This window comes from Solanum stenotomum, unplaced genomic scaffold (assembly GCF_019186545.1).
Source record: "Solanum stenotomum isolate F172 unplaced genomic scaffold, ASM1918654v1 scaffold13697, whole genome shotgun sequence".
Taxonomy (NCBI): Eukaryota; Viridiplantae; Streptophyta; class Magnoliopsida; order Solanales; family Solanaceae; genus Solanum; species Solanum stenotomum.
Window position 1 is genome coordinate 19,839 of NW_026022669.1, and position 7,992 is coordinate 27,830.

General features: G+C 34.4%; 1 long non-coding RNA gene across 1 annotated transcript; it reads right to left on the reverse strand.

Annotated features, from left to right (window-relative positions):
* Window positions 1-2,155: 2,155 nt before the first annotated feature.
* Window positions 2,156-4,558, reverse strand: LOC125850090 (uncharacterized). The gene is made up of 3 exons (XR_007444743.1): window positions 4,227-4,558; window positions 2,692-2,753; window positions 2,156-2,214 (listed from the first exon to the last, which is right to left on the reverse strand). It is a non-coding gene; the product is annotated as an uncharacterized LOC125850090 (long non-coding RNA).
* Between the last annotated feature and the right edge of the window lie 3,434 nt (window positions 4,559-7,992).

Sequence of the window (7,992 nt, forward strand, 5' to 3'; positions counted from 1 at the left end):
GGCTTTAGAGGAAAATAACGCAAAATCTTGCATGGTATCTTTTTCCCATGCTTAAGTTTTGTTTCCCTATTACGTTTATCCTCCTTCCATCTAGATGTTCCACATACTTTGCAAGATTCAAGAAGCGCATCATCCTTCCAATACAACGTGCAATTATTCTTACATGCATCAATTTTCTGGTAAGAAAATCCAAGCTCCCAAATTATCTTTTTTGCATTGTAATATGAAGTTGGCAAATTTGATCCATCTTCCTTCAACATCTTCAACAACATTGTAAATGACGCATTACTCCATTTACCAATACTTTTTATATGAAGTAATTTGACCAAAGTAGAAAGTTTAGAATCTTTGGAACCTTCATAGATTGGTTGCTCAAAATCTTTTAAATGACTGTAAAATTGTTTTGCTTCCTCCTCAATAAAATCATCACCACCTATGTTCATAATGACTTCATTCAAATTAGGATATAAATCCCCTAAAATCTCATGTATTTCATCCTCCTCATCATCCCTTTCAATGTCATTATTGTCTACAAATTCAGAATCTGATTCTGGTTCATGTAACCTCTCCCCATGATGATACCAAAAAGTATAACTTCGGACAATTCCATGTACCAATAAATGTGACCTAACCATCTCACGAGTTCTTGAAGATGCATTACAACATTTCATACATGGACAACGTATTTTTTGTTTTTCTCCTAACTTTGTAAAAGCATAATTCAAAAATTTCTCCACCCCAAGCACATAAGCATTATCAAGTCGATCATCAAAAAGTTGCATCCATTCTTTATTAGGTGCCATAGTCTTGAATCACGAAAAATATATAACAATCATATTAGTATAACAACAAAAAAGAGTAAGAACTAAAATTTTGTTTTGAATAAAATTTAATACTATGTTTATTTAATGTTACTATCTTTTTGTTCTAATGTTCAATTAATCAAACAGTGAGTATATATGTACTCTTGTGTAATTTTATTTTTTTTAAGGTTTAAGTCATCAAGCTAGCAAAAGCAAGTATAGTACTAACTGAATTAGTTTTCTCCTAAAAAAATCAATGTATCTAACACACCTATGTGTACCCCAAACATACCTTAATGTATAACATCAACTCAATATTTAAATCAGTAAACAACTTAGACAAATCAGATTCAAATCATGTTGTCTATCTAACTTTTCTTGTATACAGTGTATTTACTTATACTAAACCTTTCAGTCCTAAAAGATTACATTGTATTCATTTTTGCAGCAATCTTTCAGCTCTCTTTTTAATTTTTAGAATGAACTTTCATACTCGAAAATCTCTTGAAACACTCTATATTAGTTTCCATTCACAAAAGCTATCGCAAGAGACAAAATAATAGGCACACATTTTCACATTAATCCAACTAGAAGCAGCCTATTTCATTTCATTAATGTGAAAATACACATTTTCACGTTTTATATAATGTTTCCTCTTCTCTTACTTGGTTTGGATGTACTTGAGCCGAGGGTCCACCGGAAACAGCCTCTCTACCTCCACGAGGTAGTGGTAAGNTCGCAAGAGACAAAATAATAGGCACACATTTTCACATTAATCCAACTAGAAGCAGGCCTATTTCATTTCATTAATGTGGAAATATAATCAAGACAGTAGGAGACAAGTTAAGGATAAATGGAAAAGATGAAAAAATAGTCTTGTTTAAGCAGAAGGACTTCATCATAGAATGGGAAAAAAACAAACTACATGCACAAAGAATGAATAGTGTTATTTGAAATATACTTATTCACTTGGTAGTTATTTAACATGTGGTATTAGTGCACTTAAACGAGAATTTTTCTTCCTATTTCCTACTGCTATTCAAGTCAATAAAAACAACAACTTGCTTCCAAGATTCAGTTGCAATCCATTCTTTACAGAATGAGATGCAAATCACTTTTCTACAATAACAGTCATCATCTCACCTCATTTTATTTTCAATCAAGTATACTAACAAGAGTTCTCACATTAGGGCATTCAACATATATATATGCTTACTACTAATATGCTCAACCACACAAACACCAAAACAGAAAAAAAAACTGATATGTAATCATACAGTACAAGTTCAGATTTGAGAAAAAAGAGGCATTTCACAAATAAATTCATAGTTATAAGCATCCAAACTTACCTTCAAGAATGTTTCCAGATTATTAGTCGCAGCAAGGTGAAGATGAGCAGTATGAAGAGAAGCTGTCAATTTAACACGACAATATAGGTTATAACTGTGGTTGTCTTAGAGAATCCACTATGCATCAGAAAAGCAAAACAATAACCATCTATTAAGAACTAATGTGGTTGTCTAAGAGAATCCATTCTTTATTATGAAGATAATCCATTTTTCTTCCTATTTCCTACTGCTTGTCAAGTCAATAAACAACAACTTGCTTCCAAGTTTCAGTTGCAGTCCATTCTTTACAGAATGAGATGCAAATCACTTTTCTATAACAACAATCATTATCTCACATCATTTTATTTTCAATCAAGTATACTAACAAGAGTTCTCACAATAGGACATTCAACATATATGCTTACCACTAATATGCTCAATTCCACAGACACAAAAAATAGAAAAAAGAAACTGATATGGAATCATACAATACAAGTTCAGATTTGAGAAAAATGAGGCATTTCACAAACAAATTCATAGTTATAAGAATCCAAACTTACCTTCAAGAATGTTTCCAGATTATTAGTCGCAGCAAGGTGAAGATGAGCAGTATGAAGAGAAGCTGTCAATTTAACACGACAATATAAGTTATAATTGTGGTCGTCTTTGAGAATCCACTATGCATCAGATAAGGAAAACAATAACCATCTACTAAGAAGTGATTTGGTTGTCTTAGAGAATCCTAAAACCAGTTAATACATGAACCAATTCTAAGCAGAGGCAAGCATATTCAGGGAATAGTTATTGCAAGGATATACATAGTGACCTATGACTAGATTTTACAGAGACAAGGACTGATAATTAAAGTTAAGGCTAGAGATTAATAACTTTCTTGTTGCCTTCCCTATTTTCATTCAAAAATACTAAACTTATGTACAGAGCAAAAAAAATGAAATGGTTATCAATTTTGTTGCCTTGTAAAATGAATAGCCAAAATATATAATGATGGGTTGATTTATATATTTTGTTATTTGGCTTTCAAGTAATAGCAAACTTCAAAAAGACACAGATAGCTACAGGACAGACTTCTTATGATAGATAGCTATTGAACTAGAGAATGATTCCATAATGAATCTTCAGTACATACTATGCAAACATATTTCAAACTCTAGGTGATTTTGATTCTTCTAAAAGTCAATTTTTAGCTCCTTGGCACCTACATAATAAAGTTATAAGACAAGATAGATTCTATCTCAAGCAAATATCGAGTACATCATTGTCAAAGAGAGGCATATGAATGAAGAGATATGATGACATCATTGCAAAGAAACAATAGCATCAAGAAAATTTCTATTTCAAGTATCACGACACACTTATCCATAGAGATTAGACAAGATTCAAATGTCAAATAAGACAAAGTTAAAAGAATGTCCAAGCTCTATCCTTTTTTCAGATTGATGCTTGCCGACAAACTAGTCAAAATGGCAACTTTGAAGGTGAACTCGGATGCAGTGAATCACAATTAGGTTACACGTTAAGTCGAGCAAGAATAAGCTAAATAAATATTTGTTAAGAGCTTGAGAAAGAAGTTAACTCTAGTCTGTACAAACAAATCATATTATAATTGACACAGTTTTATCCTTTACTTTATCAAAAGAAGTGAGACAACTATGTTTTTCTATGACCTGAACCATACAAAAAGAAATCGAAAAAAACATGGATGCAGAAATATTAAAGGATTCAGTTCACACATTAATAAGGATATGACTGAACTACACTAGTGCATAAAGCAGAAAAATGTTTTCAGTTAAAAAGAGAAAAAATAAACCTAAATGGAAACTGAAAAATCAGGGAAACTACAGAATTTGGAAAAATTAATTATTCCACAAAGCAATTCAAAGTAAAAATAGCATAAACTTACCCCAAAGAGAAGAATACTCAATCATCCAATAGACCCATAAGCCGACTAGAAGTAAGAAACAAGAACGATTCACTTTACAACAAATTAGAATGTGTTCTGCAATCAAAATAGAAATACATGATTTCCTTTAATAGATGGAACTAAGAAACCCATGACTAATTTTTCTCAACAAACCTAGAAATTGACGCAAGCTTTGGATCTTATCTTCTTGCTAATTTTCCTCCAACAAACTAAAGCTCATTATTTTGAACTGAGAGAGACGTACGGCTGATAAAATGTGGGAAGATGGAAATCGAGAATCCCCAAACCTCTAACAGAACTAGAGAGAAGCACCATATCCTCCAAGCTGTTGAATTTTCTCTAACTGTAGGTGAGAGCTGATTCACCTGTAGATTGTGTAGATCGTTCCCCTGATTTCTCTAACAACAAAGTGAACAAACCCAGAAATTTGACAATATTAGTGTTTGTTGTTCCAAACGGATGGGAGGAGTGGGGTATGTAGAGGGGAGGGGTGGGGTATGTAGAGAGACGTGTGATATTGTTTTATAAAATAATTAAAGAGGGCCCTTCTTGATTATTAATTAACAACCGGATACTAACTTTTTTAACATCCGAAAATTATTTGGTCGCTGAGAATTAATTAAAAATTAACTTCTAACAACAAAAAAATTATTTTGTCGTTATAGATATATTATTAACGACCGAATTCATATTCTGTGGACAAGAATTGGTCGTTGAAAATGAAATTTCTTGTAGTGATTACATATCAAGAAGAAGAAGATTGGTGAGTCGTCATAGTATTCGAGGGCTTGACCATATGTCCTTTATGTGTTTCTTTTATGTTTTAGACTTTTTGTAAGGGTCGTGTCCCTAAGATTATATTCAAGAGTTTTTAATTCAAATGTTATAGATGGTTTAAGACATAGTGTATAGACTCTCTCTCATTTTATAAAAGACTTTATTGTAAAGAAAGTTTTAAATTTTTCTGCAATTTTCCCTGTGTTGTTATGTCATGATATGCTAAGGGCTTGTATGAGACCCCTTTGGGGTCATGTACGATGTGTTACGTCTAGGATTTACCCCTTGGCTGTGACACTTTGATGGGGGAAAGAATCTTGTAGTGAATGTTATAATCAACTCCTCCCATGATGTGATGGAATTGTTTGGTATCTCGGCCAACCACTTGCTAGCCTCCCCCGTAAAAATAGTTGAAATAACCGAAGATGGATTGACTCTTGTGACACATTATTGAATGACAACAGGCTGCGTACCTCTGTAAAACTTCCTACATACTCATGCGGGTCTTCGTGCTCTAGCCCTCCATAGAGTCCTCTCATTTGGAGGAGACTCATAGTCCTGCCATTGACTTCAAATATTACATTCCCATCTGCTTGTGGTATGCAAATTACACCCATTTCACCTGCATGAGATGTGTTGTAAACACTATTGATATTATCTACACCATCCCGATGACCTGCTTGATTACCATTCAACTCTTCCTCACTTATTTTTACTTCTATATAGTCCAACCAACACTACACAATGCAGCCTAAGTCAATTCAACTATAGCCAAACAATTCACAAATCAAATTTCAATCAAAGAATTCTAAGTAACACAACTCCTCAGCAACAGAGCCATTTTGATTAACGTTTAAAGACACTCCATCCAGTTCTAAGCGTCCACGATCTCTAGTCCATATATAACCTAACTAAATGAGTTGGGATCGATCCCATAGAGAGTAGCTTCTCGTTTGAATTCAATTATAGAAGTATGACAACAATCTCTTCAACTGAACACTTACTGCACCTTTTTGGTTTAAGCTTCGAATTTCAGATTATAATTATCAATCCAATTCAACACTTGACACGAAATGATCAAATAAAGAGGTAACACTTGGGGAATTGACCAACCAATTATTGAATTCAACTTAGTGGATGAACAGTGTTGCTCATAATGGGATAAATTGTCGTGGGTAGGTAGGACTATATGTAAAGTAATTTTCTCTCGAACAATTACCTTATCTTTGTCGAATTCTCTCAAACTTCAACACTAGACAGAAGATGCCCAATCCTTGTCCTCATCAAATCCACTCTCTCGAGCTAGATACAAAGGATAGGTTCCATGTTTCACTTTCTCAATCTGAAATCATTGTGACCTGATATACCGTGAGTTTACGGTATTTCTAATACATTTCACTTACAAGTTGTGTGTGTCTAGGGCCTTTTTGTATTGGTATTTATGTGTTTTTATCATATTTTGCAGGAAAGATGTTCAGGCGCGGAAGTATAGAGACAGCTGAAAGAAATGCAGAAAAAGGACATTCACGAAGGTGATCTATGGACCGTAGGTCCATTGACGGTCCATAGGTGATTACCGTAGTTCAGCAGGCAAGGCATGGAAGGCAAATCAAGGAAATCTGACCAAGTGTCGAACCACGGTGGCCATTGACGGTCCGTAGATTGATCTACGGACTGTACCGTAGATTGATACTGCGAGGGTTCCAGTACCTTATTTTTGAAGATTCCAAGTGTGGAGCTACGGAAGGGGATTGACGGACCGTAGATCGATATACGATCTGTACTGCAGTTCCGTCGTTTGCTTCCGAGAAGCTGATTTTTGGAAGGTGAAATATTTTCTAAGTCCTGGCTGACGAAAGGGACTCATGGATTATGGATCCATTGACGGTCCGTGAGTCAGTCTCGTGGAATGATGACGCGTGCCTGAACAAACTTTCCTTAATTTTTACCCTTTTAACTTAGGATTTGTTTTCTATAAATAGGGCATGTAAACCTCATTTTTGGGGGTGAGATATTATTATTCTAGTTTTATTTTGTGACTTTGGAGACTAATTTGCAAATCTAGTAATTATTGATTTCCTAAGTTCGTTTTGAAGATTGTGGCTTTGCAATTCAAGTTGAATTTCTGGGTTTATTATTCCCTTTACGTAAGTTCATGATTTCTTCATCTAAAACTATGAATTGTGTTCATGCTAATATGGGTAACTAAATCCACAACTAGGGTTGTGGGAACCATGAGCGATTAACAAAGTATGAATAGTAAGTAAGCAATTCTTGACTAGAATTTTGCATGCATTGATAATTCTTTCGTTTAGAAGTTTTTTTAACGGTGGCCAACGTTAGAACTCGCCTTGTTACTACTTGCCGGACCAAGGAGGTAATTAACAAGAAAAGAATCATCAACATAGATTTAGTGTGATACTATCTAATAGTCTAGTGTCGATTGGTGCGAAGTAATAACTAAGCTAAACATCGATTATGATGGCAAATATGAGGTATAGGTAAGGGTTAGTAAATTATACACACGTAGCCGTTGCGGGGTGAAATTCTCTAGATGCCGGACCAAGGATTTAGAGATACATAACTTACCACTTTGCATGTGATATACTAGGAAAGGATTGTTATTACTAGGATTACTGCGTTATGAGCTTGTGGGGAACACATATACCCTAGTTAATTCTCTTATCTTGACAACAACCATAATTAACTTTTGTTTACTGAATTCTTACAATTTGTTTTACAAAATCCCCCCCTTCTAATTACATGTTTCTGGAAGTAATTTGACTAATTGAATATAAGTGTTGGTTAAAGTAAAGTTTAAACCATTTTTCCTCGTGGGATCGACCCCAACCTACAAGTTGGGTTCTTTACTTGATAACGATCGCTTATGCTTCTTTAGGGAGGTGTAATTTGAGCATATCATGAGCCACTACTAAGGATGCTAAACTTGCTACTTTGGCTTTGCACTTCTCTCTCGAGCAAGCACAAAACACTGAACTAGTGACAATAATCATGCAAGATGACCTCAAAATGCAGCAGCAAATCAGGCCCACTTCAAATTAACACCATTATTCACAAATCAATGACACCCACTTAGTAAAACTCAACAATTGGTCACATAGTCAAAACCCCAAGGAGAGGG